This window comes from Caretta caretta, chromosome 17, assembly GCF_965140235.1.
Source record: "Caretta caretta isolate rCarCar2 chromosome 17, rCarCar1.hap1, whole genome shotgun sequence".
Classification (NCBI taxonomy): domain Eukaryota; kingdom Metazoa; phylum Chordata; order Testudines; family Cheloniidae; genus Caretta; species Caretta caretta.
Genome location: NC_134222.1, coordinates 13,493,546 through 13,515,784, shown reverse-complemented (window position 1 = coordinate 13,515,784; position 22,239 = coordinate 13,493,546). Strand labels below are relative to the sequence as shown.

General features: G+C 42.0%; 1 protein-coding gene across 3 annotated transcripts in view; it reads right to left on the bottom strand.

Annotated features, from left to right (window-relative positions):
- Positions 1-22,239, bottom strand: part of LOC125623967 (S-adenosyl-L-methionine-dependent tRNA 4-demethylwyosine synthase TYW1) — a 126,993-nt gene that overhangs the window by 29,553 nt on the left and 75,201 nt on the right. The gene's annotated exons all lie outside the window — the stretch shown is intronic.

The following is a 22,239-nucleotide window of genomic DNA, read 5'->3' as shown; positions in this document are numbered from 1 at the left end:
TCATGTGACACTGCCAGTAATGGAGACGAGCAACTAGATTAGAGGGAGCCTTCATCGGTCCGGGTCTGACAGTTGCTATGGTACGCTACATGCACTGTAGCTGTGGAAAAAGCTCCCTTGTGACAAGTAATGCATTTTATTGGAAACAAAAGTGACAATTAAAATTACTACCAAAAAATGTGTGTCCCATTCACAACCTAATCCATAAAGACTGTGCTATAAACCGTTAAAAAAAGTGTGCATTATTTGCAATGCTATTAAATAAACCAACATCAATCCATCAGCAGCTCTGAATCTCATCAACACATCACCACCACTACTGCTTGGTTTCTACCTGCTCTCCACAAAATCTCTCTCCACAAAGCTGTTCTCTTCAAAAACTGCTTTATCGAAGCACTAGGATTTCTCCTTACACTAGCCTATTTCCTAGGATGTCCACAGTAAACATGTTCATGCATAATACTGGCCCTGTGCGTCTCTTAAGAATAAAGTGATTTTGTTCAGCAGCTTCACTCTTTATAGAGTCATAGATTTAAGGTCAGAAGGGACCATCATGATCATCTAGTCTGATCTCCTGCGTATTGCAAGCCACAGGACCTCACCCACCCACTCCTGCAATAGACCCCTAACCTCTGGCTGAGTTACTGATGTACTCAAATTGCGGTTTAAAGACTTCAACTTACAGAACCATTACACTGATTTAAACCTGCAAGTGCCCCATGCTACAGAGGAAGGTAAAAAAACTCCCCGAACCTCTACCAATCTGACCTGGCTGGGGGGGGGGGGGGGGAATTCCTTCCCAACCCCAAATATGGCAATCAATCAGTTAAGACCCTGAGCATGTAGGCAAGACCCACCACACAGACACCTGGGAAATAATTCTCTGTAGTAACTCAGAGCCCTCCCCAATTAGTGTCCTATCACCAGACATTGGAGATATTTGCTGCTAGCAGTCGCCGATGGGTCACATGTCATTGTAGACAGTCCCATCAGACCATCCCCTCCATAAACTTATCCAGTTCAGTCTAGAAGCCAGTTAGGTTTTTTACCCTCACTGCTCCCCTTGGAAGGCTGGTCCAGCGCTTCACTCCTCTGATGGTAAGAAACCATCTGCATCTTAGGATTACATTAGCCTTTTTTCACGGCCATATTACATTGATGGCTCATCCTGCGATCAACCAATACACCCAGGTCTTTCTCCTCCTCCGTCACTTCCAACTGATACTTCCTCAGCTTGTAGCAAAAATTCTTCTTGCTAGTCCCTTTCTTAGGGCAAGTTTGCTCAAGCAGATACTAGCAACAACCTTTCTGTAAGTAGGAAGCCACTTAACTATGGGATAAGGTGATGCTCCAGTTTTATTTTTTGAGAAAGCTCATTTGCCCCCTTATTCCCCCAGCTCCTTCATCTTTCACTATATTCCAAACAGAAGCTGGTAGAATAAAACATTATTTATAGAGTAATTTTCCAGCAAAATTGTTTTTTCAATTAACTCATTTTACATCCTTGGCAGAGAGTACATTGTAAAATGTTTCAACAGTACCAGCTTACTTCGAAAAGATAATGTAACAAATCCATGGCAACCAAAGACTTCACGGTTGTCAGTACATTGCATACCACGGCCAGAAATTCACAGCAACAGCAGGGAGAAAAATCAAATATTTCTGGAGCAGAAGAATCAGGCCTTCACTACTTGAGTTAGAAGAGATTCTCCGCTAGCTGTCAGCATTACAGGGCCTAGGGCAGAATTTCATAAGCCATTCTAATTCCATTCAGTATAGCAAAAAGAAAAGGAGTACTTGTGGCACCTTAGAGACTAACCAATTTATTTCAGCATGAGCTTTCGTGAGCTACAGCTCACTTCATCGATGTTTACCGTGGAAACTGCAGCAGTCCTGCTGCAGTTTCCACGGTAAACATCTGATGAAGTGAGCTGTAGCTCACGAAAGCTCATGCTGAAATAAATTGGTTAGTCTCTAAGGTGCCACAAGTACTCCTTTTCTTTTTGCGAATACAGACTAACACGGCTGTTCCTCTGAAACCTGTCATTCAGTATAGGTGAGTTGTACACATACACACTAACCAGTTTATTACAAAATATACTAAATATTTCCTCACTCCAGAAGTATATGCTAATAATGATACCTAGCTCTTATATTATATTCACAATAATAATGATACCTGGAGATTTGATATAGAACTTTTCATTAGTAGATCTCAATAGGCTGCACAAAGGAGGTCAGTACTGTATCATTATCCACCTTTTAAAGATAGGGAAACAGGCAGAGGGAAGGGAAGTGACTTGCCCACAGGGTGGATTTGATTTAAATCACTAGTCAGGAAGACTCGATTTAATCATGGTTTTCTACATAAAAGTGCATTCTTGTTGGTTGTTATAACTTTAATACATATTCTTCACAACTCAGAGATAGATGTAGGTTTCATTTTTAGAAGGTACACACTATACATTTTTAAACAGTGATTTATTTTGAAAACTTTTCAGATTAGTTTTACAGCTATATCAGAAAATGGATGATTGTTTGATTAGTTCATTTACCAAAAGTAATTAAAGCAGATATTTATGAAGTCATTGGGAGGGGAACTATCTCCAATTCAACAGGTTAATCATTAATATTTGGAGGATTTTCTTGCCATGCTGTATTAGGAGGAGATCACCACCAGACAGACATTTAAATTGTTTTATTTAACTAAAACAACAATGTTAATTATTCTGGATTTTTTTCTTCAACAGCATACATAATATTTTAACAAAACAAGCATATGTCCCTCGCTTCTCACATTTATCTCCAAACTTCTTCTCCTTGTCCAGATCTATTCCACCCCCAACAATCTTCTATTCATTGAACTTTTTGAAACTTTGCACTTTTAGAGAGAGGTAAGGGATTGACTCTGTGTACACAAAATTGCAGAGGGACAATAGAGTTGAGGTCTGTTATTTCTCACCTCTATATATTTATTTATTTAAAAACATTTTTGCTGTTAACAAGCATGTTACCTCTGGAGACTACAAATCCACAGTTTGAGAACTGCAAAACTAAGCATCTCTGATGGTATCTTTAGACTGAGCACTGAGTCCCATTGGGTAGACCAAAATAATCTATACAGAAGCCTGTGGAACCCCATAAAATTGGGTCCCTAATCCATGAACTAATGGAACTCATTTACAAAACTTTTCTTAAACATTACATGAATATATTGTCTCATACTACAGAATTAGAATTTATAATCCCTATTCCATGATGAGATATCTTTGAGCTATAGTGTATCATAATTAAAACTATCTTTAGGTAGGTTTTTTCCTAAAAAGTATTTTATCAAAAAAATCCGATTTAAATTAAAAAAATCCAATTTTTTAAATTTTTTTTTTAAAAATCATTGATTTTTATCCACCCTGCTTGACCAAAATCACCCATTAGGTCAGTGGCAGAGCCAGGAATAAAACCCAGGGCTCCTAAGTCCCAGCATGGTGCTCTATCCACTAGGCAACACTGCCTGCTGATAGCCAAATGGTTTCAAGTACCATTCCCAACTCCCAGGAACATCACACTTCCTCAGGTCTGTATACGTCTAGTTTCCATATAACATCGTTTTCCACCTGATTTTTATGAAACTTTCACCTTTAAGTAAACTAAAATATTTAGTTACAATCTACAGCATATAAAAATCTATAGTGTTTATACCTATATAGATATAAATCTAGAATCCATTTTGGATCACTTACTAACAAAGGACTAGCAGACAAAACCAGACTGGGTGCCACTGCCTGAAAACAAAGGTTGAAGACTCACTGCTCCTTTAGTTAATATTTCAAAGCATCTTGGGCCAGGTTTTTAAAAGGTATTTAAGTGCCTAAAGATGCAGATAGGCACCTACCTGCAGCTGTAGGCACCTTAAAAATCCAGCCCTTTGTGCCTTAGCGTTTCTGCCCATTATGGGCAAAAAAGCCTCAGCATGTCATGGTGGTATACAAGGAAAAAGGGTAAAATTTTCAAGAGCGCCTAAAGTAACTTGGGCCCAAATCCTCCAAGGTATCTAGGCCCCTAGCTCCCATTGAAATCAAAGGCAGTTATGGGCCTAGAGACCTTTGAGGAGCTGGGTCTTAGCAGCCTAATTACTGTTCACTTTCAATCAGACTAGGGCTTGGCTACACTTGCGAGTTACAGCACAATAAAGGAGCCGAGGGCGCACTAGCTCACTACCCATCCACACTGGCAAGGCACGTAGAGCACACTGACTCCGCAGCTACAGCGCTGCTGGTACTCCACCTCGGCAAGTGGAATAACGTTTGCTGTGCCCCCGCTGGAGCGCTGCGGCGCCAGTGTGAACAAGGTGTTGCTCTACTGCGCTCTGATCAGCCTCCAGAAACGTCCCATAATCCCCTTAAGTCAAGTGGCCACTCTTCTCATTGTTGTGAAATCGGCTGCAGAAATGCGGAAATGCCCTTTCAAAGCTCTGTTTTGGAGAAGTCGGCTGCTTATCAGCTCCAAGAAAAAGCAAATATTTACTATTTGTTTGAGTGAATCAGAGAGAGGAGGGGGGTCTGAACTTACAAGACAGCATGCTGACGCACTCTCAGCACCCCAAAAACCCACTCTCTCTCTCCCCACATACACACAACACACTCCCTGTCGCACTCCACCCCACCCACCCCCGCGATTTGAAAAGCACGTTGCAGTCACTTGCATGCTGGGATAGCTGCACACAATGCACTGCTCCCAATGCCATGGCAAGTGCCTCAAATGTGGCCACGCCAGTGCGCTGTCAGTGTGGATAGACTGCAGCGCTTTCCCTACTGCGCTCTACGAAGGCGGGTTTAACCCACAGTGCTCTACATCTGCAAGTGTTGCCATGCCCTGAGGCACTTTTAAAAATTTTACTGCTAGCCTTAAAAGCTGAACCCCCGAAGTCCTTGAAGGGATACACCTCTTGTAGGACCTTGCATATAAAAAGAGTCAACAACAGTTGGATATGATAAACTAACACAAAAGCTTATAGAAGAGAAGAAACCTGAGATTAATATACATTTTACCGGAAACCAACAGCATCCCTCTTGAAAGTTGGTGTGCTAGCTGCCAAATTCTGGATCAGTTACAATGCGTAGAAAGCCCACCTGTAGCAGCTGAGATAATCAATGAAGACACAATAATAACATTAATTTAATTTACTTTAACGAGTGATATCACTCTAAAAGACTCTAATCCATGTGACAAGTATCCTGGCACATCAAGAAGAGGGAATGATTTCTAAGCCCAGAGTTTGGCATGAATGAAGTATCTGTCCTCCCCCTGGCTCTCCATTGTTCATAACCTTGTTGCCTTCTGGGAATGGTAGGGTGAAGGCTTTTGTGATATAACTGAATTAGCAAAAGGAAAGTTCGGAGGAGAGATAACAGCAAGGTCATGAAATTGATTATTAAAGAGAGAAAGAACTATGGGAATGCTAAGGATACAGCATCTTTTACAAGGTTATTGGTGGGAAAGGAAACCAAAGATTACAAAAAATCTAAACTTCAGTAAAATCTCTTCTGCATTGCATGCCTGACCATTTTTGAAGCAATTGTGACTTTACTCAGGGTACAATCTGGACTGCTGACCAGCTGTGTCCCTCAACTCTAACCTGGGGTGCCTTTTACACAGCTTTGCTGTGAGAATAACTACTCCTGATCTGCTCCCACACAGCCTCTAGCATGTAAATTACTCCCAGCTACGTTACATGAGTGTTCTAGCCCGCCAGTCATGTACTATATTATATGGCGACACCAGCAAACTTCCAGCCCCAGACATCCTCCCCCCCCCCCCCCAGAAGTGTGCATCTCGTACTGCCCAGCTTTTTGCAAGCTCATAGAAAGATAATACAAGCTCATAGAAAGTCCATCGCTTCATTAATAGAAAATGATATGCACAGACCCTGTTATCTCAGATGGAGGTTCCCAAACACTTCAATCCAAACACACTGGTTTAGATAAAACAATAAAACACGTTTACTAACTACTGAAAGAAAGATTTTAAGTGATTACAAGTAATGAGGCATAAAAGTCAGGATTGGTTACAAAGAACCTAAAAAGTAAAATCCAACTAACATCTAACTTAACAAACTTAATGAATTTAAATAAAAATGTCTCTCATCACACACTTTTGCAGTCTCGCTGGCTGAAATCCTTTCAGCCAGGACCCTACTCCTAGTTCAAAGTTTTCTCTCTCTCTCTTTTAGGTGTTGTGGCTTCATAGGCAGAGAGAAAGGCAGGAGTATTTTGGGGGAATCTCTTCTCATTTCTTATAGTTCTCTTTTCCCTTTGAAGATCATTTCCAGCTCAGTTTCAGAAGACAAGAGGTCTGGGGGACAGGAACCTCCAAGCTGTTTTCTTTGCTGCTATGTAAATGTTTTTGCTTATACTCTTCTTCCTGCCAAAGAATGGCCACGTAACAGATGATAGTCCATTTGATTTTGTTGATACCTGGCTGAGGCGTTGGCTAGCCTTTTGTCCCTGGGGAACTGGTTTGAAGCTGTTTCCCCATAGTTGGAATATGTCTTATACAGTAGAATTTTATAACTTTACAAACCGTGTTGCCACACATATTTAACCACTACTTTAATGTTCAGCGGATTATGAGTTTTCAAATGATACCTCACAAGGCATACTTGGTACAAAATTTATCATAGTCTTGTAAAAAGGGTGAACACAGGGGTAGAGATTGTCACACCAATTAAATCAGAAATTGCTCCCCAAGGGTCAGCTAGGACTGAAAAATAAATATGTGTAGCTTCAACGTAATGTTAAATAAACTAACGGCTCTTAATACAAGTTTATCGATGCAAAGGGCCAAAGTCAGAAAGAATACACTCCAAATGTAATCAGTGAGTTTTGTGCCCTGCATTAATTAAGTCTAGAGGTAACATTGGAATGTCATATAAAAATAAGAACAGGGCCCAGTGCATTTCTGCTGTGTATGCGGAAAATGCAACATGCTGATAATACACATGCACAAATCTTTAGTGACTCAGAAAAGGAAGATACCGCCCTGTCAGGAGGTTAAAGCCCCAACAGAAACTTTTCATTAAAAAGTGGAAATGCCCGTTTGTATGGATTTCCATCACAGTCTCAATAATCCCCATTGGAATAGGCAGATTGAATACCAGTAAAGAAAAACTACCCACTCCATTTAGGCTACTCACAGAACCCATAGCAATTCTACCGGGTTACAATCTAAAGGAGGTTATTGACTCAAGGAAGGACACATTGAAAACACAACTACTGCCAGAAGCCAGATCTACAATAGCCCCTTTTTGGAAAAGAACAGATTACTAGCATGGAGATGGAGAAATGAAGTATGTGAAATCCATTCAATGGGGGGAAAAGATAGACAGCCTTATATCAGGATCAGCCAGATTTTATGAGAAATGGTTAGCATTTTGGGGAATTTGACCAAAAATACACAGAATTTGACCAAACACAAAAACATCTTTTCAATATAACAAATACGGGCTAAGAATTACAATATTTGTTAATACATGAATGGAAAAGTCATGTTTGTTAATAATGACAAAATAAAAATGGGGAAAAAATTAGCCAAGATACAAATGGGGTGAGAATCTCTTTGCAAAATCATGGTAATTGCCACTATATGTAGCAGATAGCATGCCCCTTAGCCTAACTGAAGTGTTGACAGCTCAGGGCAGAACCAAAGATTTAAGAAACACGTGCAATTCACAAGGCATCGTGCACAGCTGTAGTATCTACTTGGAATGTGTTATCCACTTGAGTACCATTGGTTTGTAGCAAGATCTCTGGGAAAAGACCGTAAAATGTTCTCCCAAAATTTACCAACACCTCATAATACCATTAAGTGTACGTTAGAGTAAATGTAATGAATAAGCACACTTAAATTGTGTAAGTGCCCACTTGTATCAGTAAGAGGTGACAGGAGATGTTTTTAATTGAGGGTAAAGATTAAAGGAGAGCCACAGAATTCTGAAAATGGAAGGAGGATTTTACATGAAGGAAATTAAATATTTTAAAATTTAAATTGGGGAAAGTGATAAACCTATTGTGCCCATGCAGATTTCCTTCTGTAATAATGAAGTACTGTACAGATTAGTCATTTGGTTTCCTGTCATCTAGATCTCAACTGGTACTTTCAGATCGAAATTTTAGTCTGTTTTAAAAGTCTGACACACTTCACCCAACTTTGTGAAACTGAAACTGCTACAAGTATATGAATAGTATTTTTAAATGGGAGAGCTGACTGATATTTAATAACTACAGTCAACGTATATTATCAATCACTTTAACAACCCAACTGTTACAAAAAAATATTAGCTAATCATTAGTAGCTCTGAGAGAAACAGATGAAGAACACTGAAATATTGCCCAAAGGGATAGGAAAAAAATTAGCAAGCATCAGGGATTAATACTGCAACTGAAGTAACATCCTTCCAGAGGGCAATATACTTCAAGTGTAGGCTGAGTGGGGAAGAAACAGACTAAACTCACTCACTTTTTCATTTAAAAAAAAAAAGTATATAAAAATGACTAAAGGTCCAATCCCTCAATGTGTTACATGTGAGTAATCCTTATATGTAATCATCAGCACTAACCCAGCAAAAATAGCCACATATTATTAGTGTTTGTATTAGGTCAGCGTATAGGGACCCCTGCAATGGCTATTAGCCAGGATGGGCAGGGATTGTGTCCCTAGCCTCTGTTTGCCAGAAGTTGGGAATGGGCAACAGGGGATGGATCACTTGATGATTCCCTGTTCTGTTCATTCCCCCTGGGGCGCCTGGCATTAGCCACTGTCGGAAGACAGGATACTGGGCTAGATGGACCTTTGGTTTGAATAGGTATGGCTGTTCTTATGTACGGACCCCACTGTAGTAAGCACTGAACTAACATAGAATAAGACATCTTACACTTTAAGAGTTTACAAGCCAAAACACTGGAATGTTAACATTTACTGTCTAACGTTACATGCCTTATGTTCCCAGAAAAAGCAATCGGTATTTCAATTCAGACAGCTATCACAGTAACTCTAGTTAAAATGTTATGAATAATAAAAGCTGACAGACTGTTGTCCAAGTGCTAATTCAGTTGAGAAGAAATTTGAGGGTGTGGAAATGCAAAAGTTTTATTTAAAAATCTACGCTCATCATCCTTCCAAACGCAACGACACATGGAACAGCGCCACTTAACATTGCTGCTATTGGAACTAGCACGATCTGACAAAGGCTGCAAAAAACTATATGCTCTTCTTCTAAATGGGATTCCTCTGACACAGACCAAGCTAAATCAGGAAATTAAAAGTTGTAGAAATGGCATCTAGGAGGAAGATACAAACATGTCACTTTGGAAAAAGAAAACAACATATGCCAATGAATAGTTCTGACTTGCTCCAATAATACAAAACACATCTCTTCTAAAATCACCCTTCACAGGGGGAGTTGAGGGCAGTGTACAATTCAGCTCTAGGAAAATATCCATAATTAACAACAATTAAAAGGAGCAACAAACATACGGAACATTTCTTTAGCCTTGTTTAAAATATCGACCTAGACCAACAATTATCAACAGCAGCAGAAAGTGCATTCTACAGTCATGGGGCATAAATACAGAAGGGAAAAAACACTAGCTCCCATCATCACAAGGTTATAATCAAGGTAGATTAGATAACCAACTGATTCAGATCTTAGTGAACAGCTGGGAGCGTAGCAGGAGAAAAGAGCAGTAAAGCACACTGAAGCAATCCATTCACAGCCATAAGAGTCAGATCAACTGTAAAATCAATATATTGAAAGAGAGCTGAGATTTCAGAAAATTACTAATAATATTTTATAATGTCTGCCTACCTAAGGACGTGAGCTGCCACATTTGAAATAAGGTGTATCCTTGATACAGTACAGTCTGGTACTCTGAGATAATATATCCTTGACTATGAGAGCATATATGAGAGCATTCATCAGCAATTATAAACCATTCTTACTGACCAATGGCTTCACAGAAGCAACTGGGTTTTACAAATTATTGGTCCATTATTCTCAAAAAACTGAACAACAAACTCCTAGAGGACTATTTTTTACACTAACAATCTCACAGAGATAATTAAGATTTTTTTAGAGGCACTTAAGGAAAACTCTTCTTTAGATTTGCTTCATTCCACTAGCAAAACCAGATGCATAAACCAAGGAGTTCCTTCTACAATAAACTAGTCTCTTTGCAGGACACCAACAGATCTATTTTGTGTTTTTATATTTCTTGACTGGGCTGTATTGAAAACTGTTAACATTATAAGCTGCCACTTTAAATTCTCAGGAGTTTTCCTTGTACTCCTTGCAGACTCTGGGCCTCTGTAAGGAAGAGTGCACTCTGGTTCTTTAGCAGTCAGCCTGCAAAGAGTTAGCCCAGAGCAAGGTGGGATGAGTTGTGAGACTCTGCATAAGGGAGCAGCCTCCTTTGTGTCTCTCTGGTTTTTGGTTCTTGCATGTTAAGATTCCTGATTCTGAGAAATAAAGGAGCATTACATTACAATCTTCCAAAAAAAAAAAAAAATTTTATGTTTATCTAACTTCTGCGTGTATGCTGTCAACATAACACTGACATACAAACGTGGCTTTTATAGATGTGTTTGGTCAGTATTCCCTAGGCAATACAGTGCAAATGTAGCTTTTTACGTCCACATACTTCATGAGTTATTTACAACATACTTAATATATTTTTGTATAGCCAGAGCAATTACAACACTTAAAAATTTTTCACTCATTATTGAATTTTACTCATGATGAACAACTAGGGTTGCCATCTGTCTAATCACACAAACCCAAACACCCTTGCTCCCGCCAGCCCCTTCTCTGAGGCCCCGCCCCGCTCACTCCATCCCCCCTCCCTCCCCTCACTCACTTTCACCAGGCGAGGGTTGGGTTGAGGGAGGAATTGTAGGCTCTGGGCTGGGGCTGAGGGATTCGGAGTGTGGGAGGGGGTTCCGGGCTGAGTTGGGGTACAGGTGCAAGCTCTGGGAGGGAGTTTGGGTGCAAGAGGGGGCTCCAGGCTGGGCAGGGGTTGGGGTGCTGGAGGGGGTGAGGGCTCTGGGAGGGAGTTAGGGTGCAGGGTACAGGCTCTGGGAGGGAGGTTGGGTGTGGGAGGGGGCTCAGGGCTGGGGCAGGAGGATAGGTGCAGTAGCGGGTAAGGGCTTCAGCTGGGCGGCGCTTACCTCAGGCAGCTCCCAGTCAGCGGCACAGCAGGGCTAAGGCAGGCTCCCTGCCTACCCTGGCCCCGCACTGCTCCTGAAACCAGCCGGCACGTCTCTGCGGCCCCTGGGGAGGGGGCTCCATGTGCTGCCCCTGCCTGAAAGCATCGCCCCTGCAGCTCCCAGCCAATGGGAACTGCGGAGGGCAACGGCAGTGCTCAGGGCAAGGGCAGCACGCGGAGATGCCCTTCTCTTCGCCCCCCTCCCGCGCGCCCCTCCCCGGGGCTGCAAGGACATGTTGGCCGCTTCCGGGACCCGTGTGAGGTCAGGACAGGCAGGGAGCCTGCCTTAGCCCCGCTACACCACCGGACTTTTAGCAGCTTAAAATCTCCTGGATTGGCTTCAGTAGCTTCCAGGAGATAAAGCCTGATTCCGGGAGACTCCTGGTGAAACCGGGAGGGTTGGCAACCCTATGAACAACAACAACTGTGTCTAAATGACAGACTCCAAAGTGTCTAGGTCACTTTTGAAAATGAGACTCAGGAGCTTAAGTGATGTAGGTACTTTTGAAAATTTTACCCTATGACTGTAAATGAAGTTATAGGCCCTATTTCTGATCTAACTGGCAATTGAAGAATCATCAGGTGATATTCCATGGCCTATGATTTGCAGAAGGTCAGACTAGAGAAATTTAATGATCCCTATATAAAAATAGAGCTCTGTGAAATTTTTTTATATATATAATTTTTCATTTCATTTTGGGGAAATTGTGTTAGCTCTTTTTATCTGGGGGTGGGGGAGAGTTGGGAGGCCCTGTGAGGGAGGGGAGGGGTTGCAGAGCGATCCCACCCCGCAATCAACCAGCAGTGGCAGCTCCTGTCCCTTGGGACAGGGCCCTGCTCCCCACTTCAGACACTGAGACCTTGCGCATGGGACTGCAACGCCACAGCCCCTCAGTCAGAATTTTTTCTTGCTATCCTCACCGTTCTTTTTTCCTATAGAATCCTCATCGATATCAAATCAGGGCAAACTTCTGAGAGGTAGCAAATTTGCTTATGAGAGGTTTTTCTGGAGCTCATAGTGCTATTCAGTTCATTAAAATCAGCCTTAGTACAGTATTTGAGCAGGCTAGAAGCCTGTTCAATATATACCACATGGCACAACCTATTCCCGCAAAATTCTTAAACCTTTATTATACCAGGGAATAATTAAACCAGGCAAATCTAGGCATCACACCAGAGACACTCATAAGTATTCTCTACCGATCTTTTCCCCTCTGTCTACAACAAGAACGAGTTACTGGCACTGCCATACTTTTGCAGTAAACGCCAAACACACTGACTCTGGCTCTTCTACTTAAGGAAAACACATTTCAAACAACTCCATGCAATAGGAACCTTGATGAAAAACAGCATTTTCCTATTAGATTCCTGTTGCATCTGAAGAAGTGGGTTTTTACCCACGAAAGCTTATGCCCAAATAAATCTATTAGTCTTTAAGGTGCCACCAGACTCCTCATTGTATTTGTTCCTATTAAATTATTATTGTACAACTGATTCGTTTCTCGAAACATTGCATCTTCCAATTGCCAAGGAGGGGCACAAAGAACAAAAATGTAATAAAAATCCTACAATAAAAAGCTTTGGAATCCAAAATTATTATCCAGTAGACAAAGAGATAAAACCTTTTTCTCCAGAGGAGACTTTTGAATCCTGTTACCCATCAGTATGGTCAGAATTTATGTCTCACTGCTAGAGAAGCAGAGAACACAACTGACACTCACCACTGATGTTGGACACAGAAGGCACAGAAACTTACCGGAGTTTTACCATGCAATTAAATCTCACTTTTGAACCATATCAAGAAGTTTTCCACTCTTGTACAATTTGCAAGTGAGCGTTTGTTCTAGATACAAGCTTTGACTTTGTCCACATTGCAAAGCCAAACTATCCCATACATCTGAGCAATCAGCTAAAGCCAATATAGGAGACAGTGCTCTCTTTACTATCCATCATTCCAGAATCTGCTAATGTAGGTTTTGCATGTCAGCTTGACAAAGTGCTCCCTTCCTGCTTCATAAACCAAGAGGGATTAGTCTGTTTTGTTTTTTCTTAAGTCATCTCTTTTTAATTCCCTCCTCCTTAACATTCATCTTTTTGTAGATCAGATACAATTATTCTCCACAGAACATACCAGTTCTAATTTCAGATGGGGGGATGTACATCACAATTGTTACTATAAATGGCCCTGCACAGGTACAGTTAGAAGCAAGAGGAAAAATTTCCCTTCAAGGAGGGAGAAGGCACAGAATCCATAACACGAGTTACAAAAGCAATGCTGAAGCTTGTGCTTGATCGTGAACATCTGCAACTGATTTCAGTAGGAGCTGTAAGTACTCAGCAGCTCAGGATCAGACCTCAGGCCTGACTCCCAATTGCCTTGCATCTTGTGCATATCTGTGCAAAGCAGGTACAAAACGCTACCAAATCAGAACTCGCCACTCCCACCAGTGAGCTGTGTTGCTAGGGAATCAAAAGCAGGGCCCACAATGGCCAATGCCAGTAGAAGCACTCTGGGCTTACACACAGTGGGCCTTGGCATTCTGCAGACCACCAAGCTCCAACAGATTTGGGGCAAACTTAGCCTTTTTCATGGGAAACCCATACCTAATGAGACACTAGGAGAGAGATGCCTGCAGATATTTCCTCCTCCCTGGGAGGGCAGGATCAGGCATACAGTCAGGCACCGTGCTGATTTAACATCCTCCTCCATTAAAGTGTGAGAATCCTCTGGTAAAGTGAACTCAGCATATTCATGGAGTTATAAGTCAGATTGTTACGTGTTCAATACACCCAAAATGTATGGGATTTCTATTCTACTGCTTAAAGCAAAGTCTTCTGAATAGTTATATACTTTCCTTAGATATAAACAGACTGAAGAAGAGCTCTGTGTAAGCTTGAAAGACGGTCTCTCTCACCAACAGAAGTTGGTCCAATCAAAGATATTACCTCACCCATATTATCTCTATACTAAAATAAGAAATTTTATTCACCTGGTCTTCAAAGTAAATTCATATTCTGTGCCTAATGGGATTAAATAAGTACCGTAAGTGGTACAAATGAAATGCAAAGGTAGCTTTGCTTAAATGGGAAAAAAGACTTGTGGAAGATTAGATTACATAAATCCTTCATGAAAAGGACTATTGTCTTACTCCAACATTGCAGATACTTGGTAGGTATTAGATTATAAATAGGAAGCTACTGCAGAAACCAGCTTTTGGATTTTTCATTAGTATTTCCTGCTCTCTCTTTGACAAAGAGCCTTGACTTGCACCCTGGCCTGAGACAACATTTTAAAAGGATCTGAATTGCAAAGTACTAACCCTTATCAAAACATAGAATAGCTTAAATTCTTCCACACAGACACAACTTTAGGACCACTGTTTCATTCCTGGTGGCCATGGCAGGTGGTTTATTATAAACATGGGAGCAGTAGGCAAGGTTAACTTTTGGAGTGGCAGCCCCTCTGAAGATAGAAAAATAGTAATTTCCAGCAGCCAGATTTTGATGCCCTTTCTCGGGTTGAGGAGCATCTTACTCCAAAAGCAATCTAACTTAAGTCCTGAGTAAAGTTATCATAACCTTGGCCACAATTTATCACACAGAAACAATCACTTGTTACAGGGATTTGCTATAAAAGAAAGCTGTAGCCATGCATCAACTTACGATATGCAACATGCATAAGACCAATAAATCCAAGACACAGCAAATAAATTCAAAGGCCATGAGATCAACAAATCCCAGATTTCAGCCCCTAATTTTAATGCAGAAGCCTCCAAGCTTTTGTAAAGCAACCTGGTGACAGAGTTTTAGCAAACAGATTCTTGGTTCTGAGAGTAAAGTGGCCCCATCTGATTCATCCAGGCTTAACTCCCAGCCTGTGGGAGAGCTCAAACTAGCCTTTCCCTAATTCACTACAACACCTGAGTTTCCAGGCTCTCAGAAGACACCATCCCAAGTGAACTATACCACCTAGTCTACTTACAAGTTTAACTCAAGTAGCACATAGCAATGAGGTTTCACTTCCTCTCTTTAGAATGTCCAACACAGTCATTCAGGCAAAAACAGTACTGCCTCTTGCTGAGGTGGTTTTATTATGCCGACAGGAGAGCACTCTCCCCTCAGCACAGAACATCTGCGTCAGACGCACTGCAGTGACACAGCTGAATAGCTTCTAGCGTAGATTAGCCCTTGGGCTTTGTCTTCACTGGCTTGAAAAAAAGAAAAAAAAAGGCTCTCTGGCAGTAAAAAACATAGGGAGGACAAGGCACTTCAGTTTTACTGCCAGATAACCTAGGCACAGTCAGCCCCAGGCAGGGGTATAGGGCTGATCTCTGGTTAACTCTATCTTATCTCCACTGAGAATTTTGTTACCAGGCTGTAAGAAAATATCTTTTTAAGCAGTGAAGATAAGGCCAGTGTTAGTTCAGATTTGACCCCAGGTTTATAATGTCAAAGAGAACCTGAGATGTTCCTTTAAAAAGTTATAGTTTTATTTACAAAATATAGATACCCCCCTACAGTGGTTGCATTCCAAACCATTTGTGCTCTGCATCAGTGGTGGAAGCGCAAGAGAACCGAAAGTGAAATCGACTAAGTAAATGTCAAACTGATTCAGGACCGGATCCTGTAAATACTGACAGCTTCTCTACACAAGAAAGTTGTACCAGCCAGGACAAAGAGGCAAATGCAAATCAGATCTATAAAATTTTCAGATTTAATGATCAGCTATTTTTATCCTTAGGTACCAAGGCTAAAATCCATAAAACCATTTCTCATTCTTCTATAGCCTCAGTATATTTCCCTGTTATCAATGCAGAGAAATCCGTTTGTCAAAATGTGTATTTGTATTAAAGACGTGCAAAATCCTGCAGTCAATTCTTCTACATTTTATATCTGGTCCTTGGATGGGAGTTCATTTAACCCAACTGTTACTGGCCAAATCTACAATCCTTCCAATGAAAGGACAGGAATAATCTACAGAGATGCTTTGGGAATATACCACTACCAATTCCCTCACCAAGACCCCCTTATCCAAAAAGCACTTACGCATGCCAATGGAACTACTCACATGCTGAAAGTTAAGCATGTGCTTAAGTGTTTTGCTAGATTGAGGACTAAAAAAAAGTAGAGAACTAACTATGATTCATGTCTCTTGCTCACCTACCAAAATCGTACCACTAAACTTTGAGATTCTCTGTGACCCATTGTACTTCTACACCAATATTTGTAAGCTATTATCACCACTTCATTATCCCAATCATAGTCTTTGTTCCGTTTATTTGATTAAAAATCGCTGGAAATAAAACCTTAACTAAATGTTTGTGCTGAGGCCTGAAAACTGTTTTACTAAGTAGATCCAGAGACCTCACTATTTTTTCCACTTTAACATACTTATCTCTATAAATCATTTACCAAATTTCCTTTGGTGATTAAGAAAGATTTTTATTTCTAGGCTGGCTCCAGGAGACTGTCATGTAAAATTTATACTCACAGTAGAAAATCAAGTGTAATGTTCCTGAAAATAAAAGAAGAGCAGCAAACCAAATTATATCCAGCCATCAGCAAAAACATTCTTCAGATTTATTGTTAAACAGGCCGACAGGAATAATGATATTTCAGTTCCTTTTGGGAAATTAAGTAAATCCAACATTAGAGAAGACAAGTATCAGGAGCAGCATGGATACTGCGAACACATGGCCCAATCCTATAATGTTATTACGAAAACACAGGGCTTGAGCTACAGGAGACCTCTTAGGGTATGTGTACACTGCAGCTGGGAATGAGCCTTACAGCCTGGGCAGACAGACGTGAGTTAGATCTGCTCAGGCTACTGTGTTAAAAATTGGAGTGTGGCTATTGCGGCACGGATGGTTGCTTGGTCTAGTCACCCACGCTTAGATCCAGGGCTCGGTTGCCTTGGGCTCAGGAGCCTACGCCAACCTACCACCTGTGCCACAACATCCACGCTGCTATTTTAGCGTACTAGCTTGAACAGAGCTAGCACAAATCTCTCTGCCAGAGCTGGGAATCACAACTCCCAGCTGCAGTATAGACATACCCATAGGGAATAAGCACACTAGTAATAAGACCCCATTCAGCATGTGCTGAAGTGTTTTCCTGAACAGGGATGCTTTTGTGATTTCATGTCCAAGTGTTCACAAGATCAGGGCCTCTATGCATAAAGGTCTCGCTTTACCGACCAATGACATACAGCAGCAGTCACTAGGGTGGATACAGCAGCTGTTAAAACATCAGGCAACAACTATTCAGAATAGGAAATGACGACCACTATATCCAATTCAAATCGCATGGGCAATTTAGCAAGGCGGAAAGTAATAATCAGCCTTGGAATCTGGCCAGTACATCAAGGCTACCAATGTATTATCATGAAAAGAGCCACAGCAGTTTTAACAAAACTCAAGCAGTCAGCCCTCAATTTTAAGTCGCATCTGTAAAACAGCATCTCCCCATATCACTGTGTTGGGACCCTGGTTACAACCCCAGCTGGAATACCAACTCAGTTCTGATTCCACATGACCACCGCAACATTTTAATGAAAAAGTGACAAGTATAGTTTAAGACCATGAAAATGCTATTAAAAAAACAGAAACATTAGAAATAATTGTTCCTCAGTTTCCATCTCTGTGAAGTGCTTTGAGAGCGAAAGATGAAAAGCACTGTATAACAACTAGGTATTATCATCATTACTGAAGAGCAACATTTACAGTATATTGACAAACAACATGGGGAACTTCATACGGGGAGGAGGAGGGAGGAAAGAGAAAAGGGCATGCTACCTATGATTATCCTCTGCAACAATCTAAATGAAAACCAGGGCCAAAAGGTTTTAAAAATAATCAACAGTTAGGAATATAAATAAGCAGACTGATTACCAAAATTGCAAAGCACCCATCAGCTCCACTGGCAGCTGCTAGCCGCTCAGCACTTTTGAAAGTCAGACACTTATTTACATGCCTGTAGAAGACCCAAGAAGTGGAAGGCCAAAACTAACCCCCCCAAAAATAAGTCACTTTTAAGGTGATCTGCAAACTGATTCCAGCCACCTGCAACATTCCTAGTTCTCTTGTTGGTCTAGATGGCAAGCAGGTGCTCCCCCTTTTCCTTAGGTCAAGTTGGTGAATGAGTCACTTAACCCAGTTCAGAAGGCCCCTGACTCAGAGCCACCAAATGTATAGTCAGCAAAACAGTCTACAGGCCAGTAACCTGGGGCCTGTCCTCGGTCAGCCAGCCTGGCTTCTGGTCCCCAATCTCTTATTCAGCTTTCTTTTCCTGTTTATATAGCCCAGTCCCAAGGACAGGGCAGGGCATTCCTGGACTACACGCAGGTTATCTTAGCTGTGAACTCCAGACTGTCCTGTAAAGGGGTAGTACACCCTAGCAGGGCGCCCAGCTAAAGACTTAGGAGCCTTACTGTAGGTTCCTATTGTTGAAAATCTTGGCCAAAGAAAATTACTTTTCAGCTCCAGTTGGATTTGATATGCTCTCATGCCTTTGTAATTTCTCCAGCTCTTAGGTGCTGGACTGCCAGAAGCACTAAGTCCCCCTGCTCTGAAGTCCATTGTTTGGGGGAGCTCAGCCCCTCTGGGAATCCCATGCCCACCTTGGACAGCAAAACCCTCAGTGTGAGAAGGGCGGTGAGAGAACTGCCCGCCAAAGCTGTCTGCATCCTCAGACAGAGAATCCATGGTTCTGCTGCTGTTTGCAAGCAAAAATAATCACACTCCAAAGACAGAGCCCCAGCCCTGGGAACTGATCCCATCCCCATCCTGTCCAGCTCAGACGCAGCTTCCCTGAGAGGGTGTGGCTGTCTGCAAAGCAGGGGGCACGGAGTGGGGGCCTCACTGAGGTACGGATGCACCATGGACCCTGCCACAGGATCTGCTAATGTAGAGCAGCTGTAGGAAAGGGGTGGGGGAAGATATACCACCCCCCACTAGGGCAGCTCCGGGAGATGGGAGGCAGCAAGGAGAGAAGGTTCATGGATCAGAGACACAGGAGGGGACAAGGCAAGTCAAACATGCCCCCACTTGTGCATCAGCCCAAATGCCCCTCCCCAATCATGCCTGTGTCCTGGCAACCTAAATACCCTTCCCCACACAGCTTGGTAACCCTAATGCTGCTCCTCCCCTGCACTGGTGCAGAAGGTCACAGGGAGATTTTTTCCCAGCTTGGCTTCATGGCTGATGCACTCCAGCAACTCCAGCATTCCCCAGTGTATGGGGGAGTCAGCAGGGATCCACCCCAGCGGCTCCCAGGGTGGGAGGGTTGGTTCAAACGGTCACATTAGCACAGCTACCAATCTAAAATGCAGCATCCCCATCCAGGACCCAGAGTTCCACTCCCTGCTCCGATCCGTCTGGAGCCCAGAGTCTGCCCGCCCTGTGCAGAGCCCCTTGTCCCATCCCACGTCCTTCCATCAGTTCCATGGATTACATAGCCGGGCAGTGCCCCTCCAGCAGCCCCTCCAGTAGCAAGCCCCCCAGACCCTACTGCATGAAACACTAAGAGGCATGATGCCTACTAAAATGAAAGATTTTCACAATTTGACAAAACTTCAGCTCTGTCACAGGTCTGGTTCACTGAAAGCAGCGGCCAATAACTCAGACCTAATACATTTTATGTATGATTAATGCTGTGGTACATTGGCATGCCGAATGGACTGAAATATGACAAGTTAATATTATGGTTAAAAGAACAGGGCTAACACGCTAAGCATCAGGAAAGCAACAAAGAGCAGTGCAGTTGCAAGGGCTAAATAATGAAGTACAGATTAATCTGCCATAAAAATATAATTACCTTATAGAACACCTCTCAAACACTCTATGAAGCAAGAGATTTATGAGTATTTTTCTTTGGGGTTGTCTAATTTACCTTAAAAAAATAGATTTAAAAGACCTGATTTGCTGTAATTCCTGCCTATTGAATTTAACCAAAAAAACAGCACACGAAAGATACGTTTTATGTCTTGTTGATTAAGAGAGCTTTGAAGGCAGCTGCTTTTGTATGCCATTATATTACTCCAATAGTTACAATCTAAGATAATGATTAAAATAAAAGGTAAATGGGCTTTAAAAATTTTAATTGCCCATCCTATTAAAAGCATAGCTCCAGCAGAATGCTCATGGGATTTTAAAAGAACATAATTTTTATATAGTACCAACTGCATGCTTTAGAGACAAGCAAGAAGATACAATCTGGGGCCGAAGGCGCTCTGATCCAGCTGACAGGGAGCTAAGCAGGAGTTGGGGAAGTGGGAATCCAACCACTGATCCACACACAGGGCACAAATCGGCTCTGCATCCATTCCATGACTGTTATTAATGGACTATAACAAGGTTCAAAAAAGAACTAGATAAGTTCATGGAGGATTGGTCCATCAATGGCTATTAGCCAGGATGGGCAGGGATGGTGTCCCTAGACTCTGTTGCCAGAAGTTGGGAATGGGCAACAGTGGATGGATCACTAGATGATTACCTGTTCTGTTCATTCCCTCTGGGGCGCCTGGCACTGGCCTCTGTTGGAAGACAGGATACTGGGCTAGATGGACCTTTGGTCTGACCCGGTATGGCCATTCTTATGTTATCAGCTGCCAATGCTTTTCTATGCAGAACTTCTAATCTGCTGCAGCCACTTGTTTTTGGATCCAGCAACCCTTTCCCCCATCGTTCACCTCTGCATCCTGATGGTTAGAACCGAGGTGGAGTCTGCTCGCCAGCACACAGTGAGTTTGAAGGCCTTTCAGAATGGACACTCCCCATGGCTCTAACTATATAGCATTACAGGCATGAGGGTTTCACAGCACGGGGAGCCTTGTGTGAGACCTGCCAAAAGGGGAATATTGCTCATGCCAACTGCACTGATCTGGACATGGTCTTGCTCCTGCGTCTGTTGTATATCTAAACGAAGAGACATGGACATTAATTGTCTGTGTCCTAAAACTGCCAGATGGGACTCCGTCTCAAACGATGAGGAATTTTTATAAAAAGTTACCTTTGACTTTCCTGTAGGAAGACACTGCTGTTAGAAGCTAGACTGTGAAAAGCTAAGTCATTTTCATAGAGGCCATGTGCTAGAACCAGAACTATCATTTGCCCATTGCAATGCACTGAAACAATTTTGGACTTTTCTACTTCACTGTAAGGAGAGTTTCGTTCCATCCGAGTTGGCTATAAGCAGCTTCTCCGTACGTGACTTTACAACAAATTAAAATATTTAGAACAGGATCATGAGGAATTGCTCACTAATGTGATAGCAGGGGAGAAAATGCAAGTGGTGGGAGCACATCCAAAACAATGACTAACATTAGGACCTAATTACCAAGTTAATATTCCTGTAAAACAAATTGGGAGCAGTTTTCCCTCCAAGCCCGTTTGTATGCAAAATACAGAACCTAATAGGCCCTCTAAGCTGTTCTGCGCCACTGCTGGTACGTTACCCCATCTGTCAAGTCTCCCACATTTCGCAGTTGCAACATATCTGCCTCCTCGGGTATTTCTTTTTATTATTAATTTTATATTTTGTTGAGGTTTTTTCCCCCCCCAAAAAATAAGGGGGAAAACAGAAAAAAACTCTAAAAAGTAAAGGGAAGGAAGGTAGGAAGGAGAAAACAAAATTATATCTGTTTCTATCCACTAAGAATTAATCAGACTTCTAAAAAAGTTAGAGCAAATCCTTCCAAATTCGCCTGAGGTGCCTCGTGCCTCTTCTCTCTACCGCCACCACTCTACCGATGCTCCTGTCAGAGGGAACCATTTGAATCCTTTATAATAACATTTTCTAAACTGGACTCAGCACAAGAGATGCACCTAGATAGTTGTGTGCCTTCTCAGGTGTCATTTTGTATTGATCAGAATCTCAAACCTGCTCAAGGCTTAGGCAAGAGATCACTAACTGGTTGTAGCCTACACAAATCATGCATGTTTCTTAGGTGTCCATCGGCTCAGCTCAATAAGTATTACAC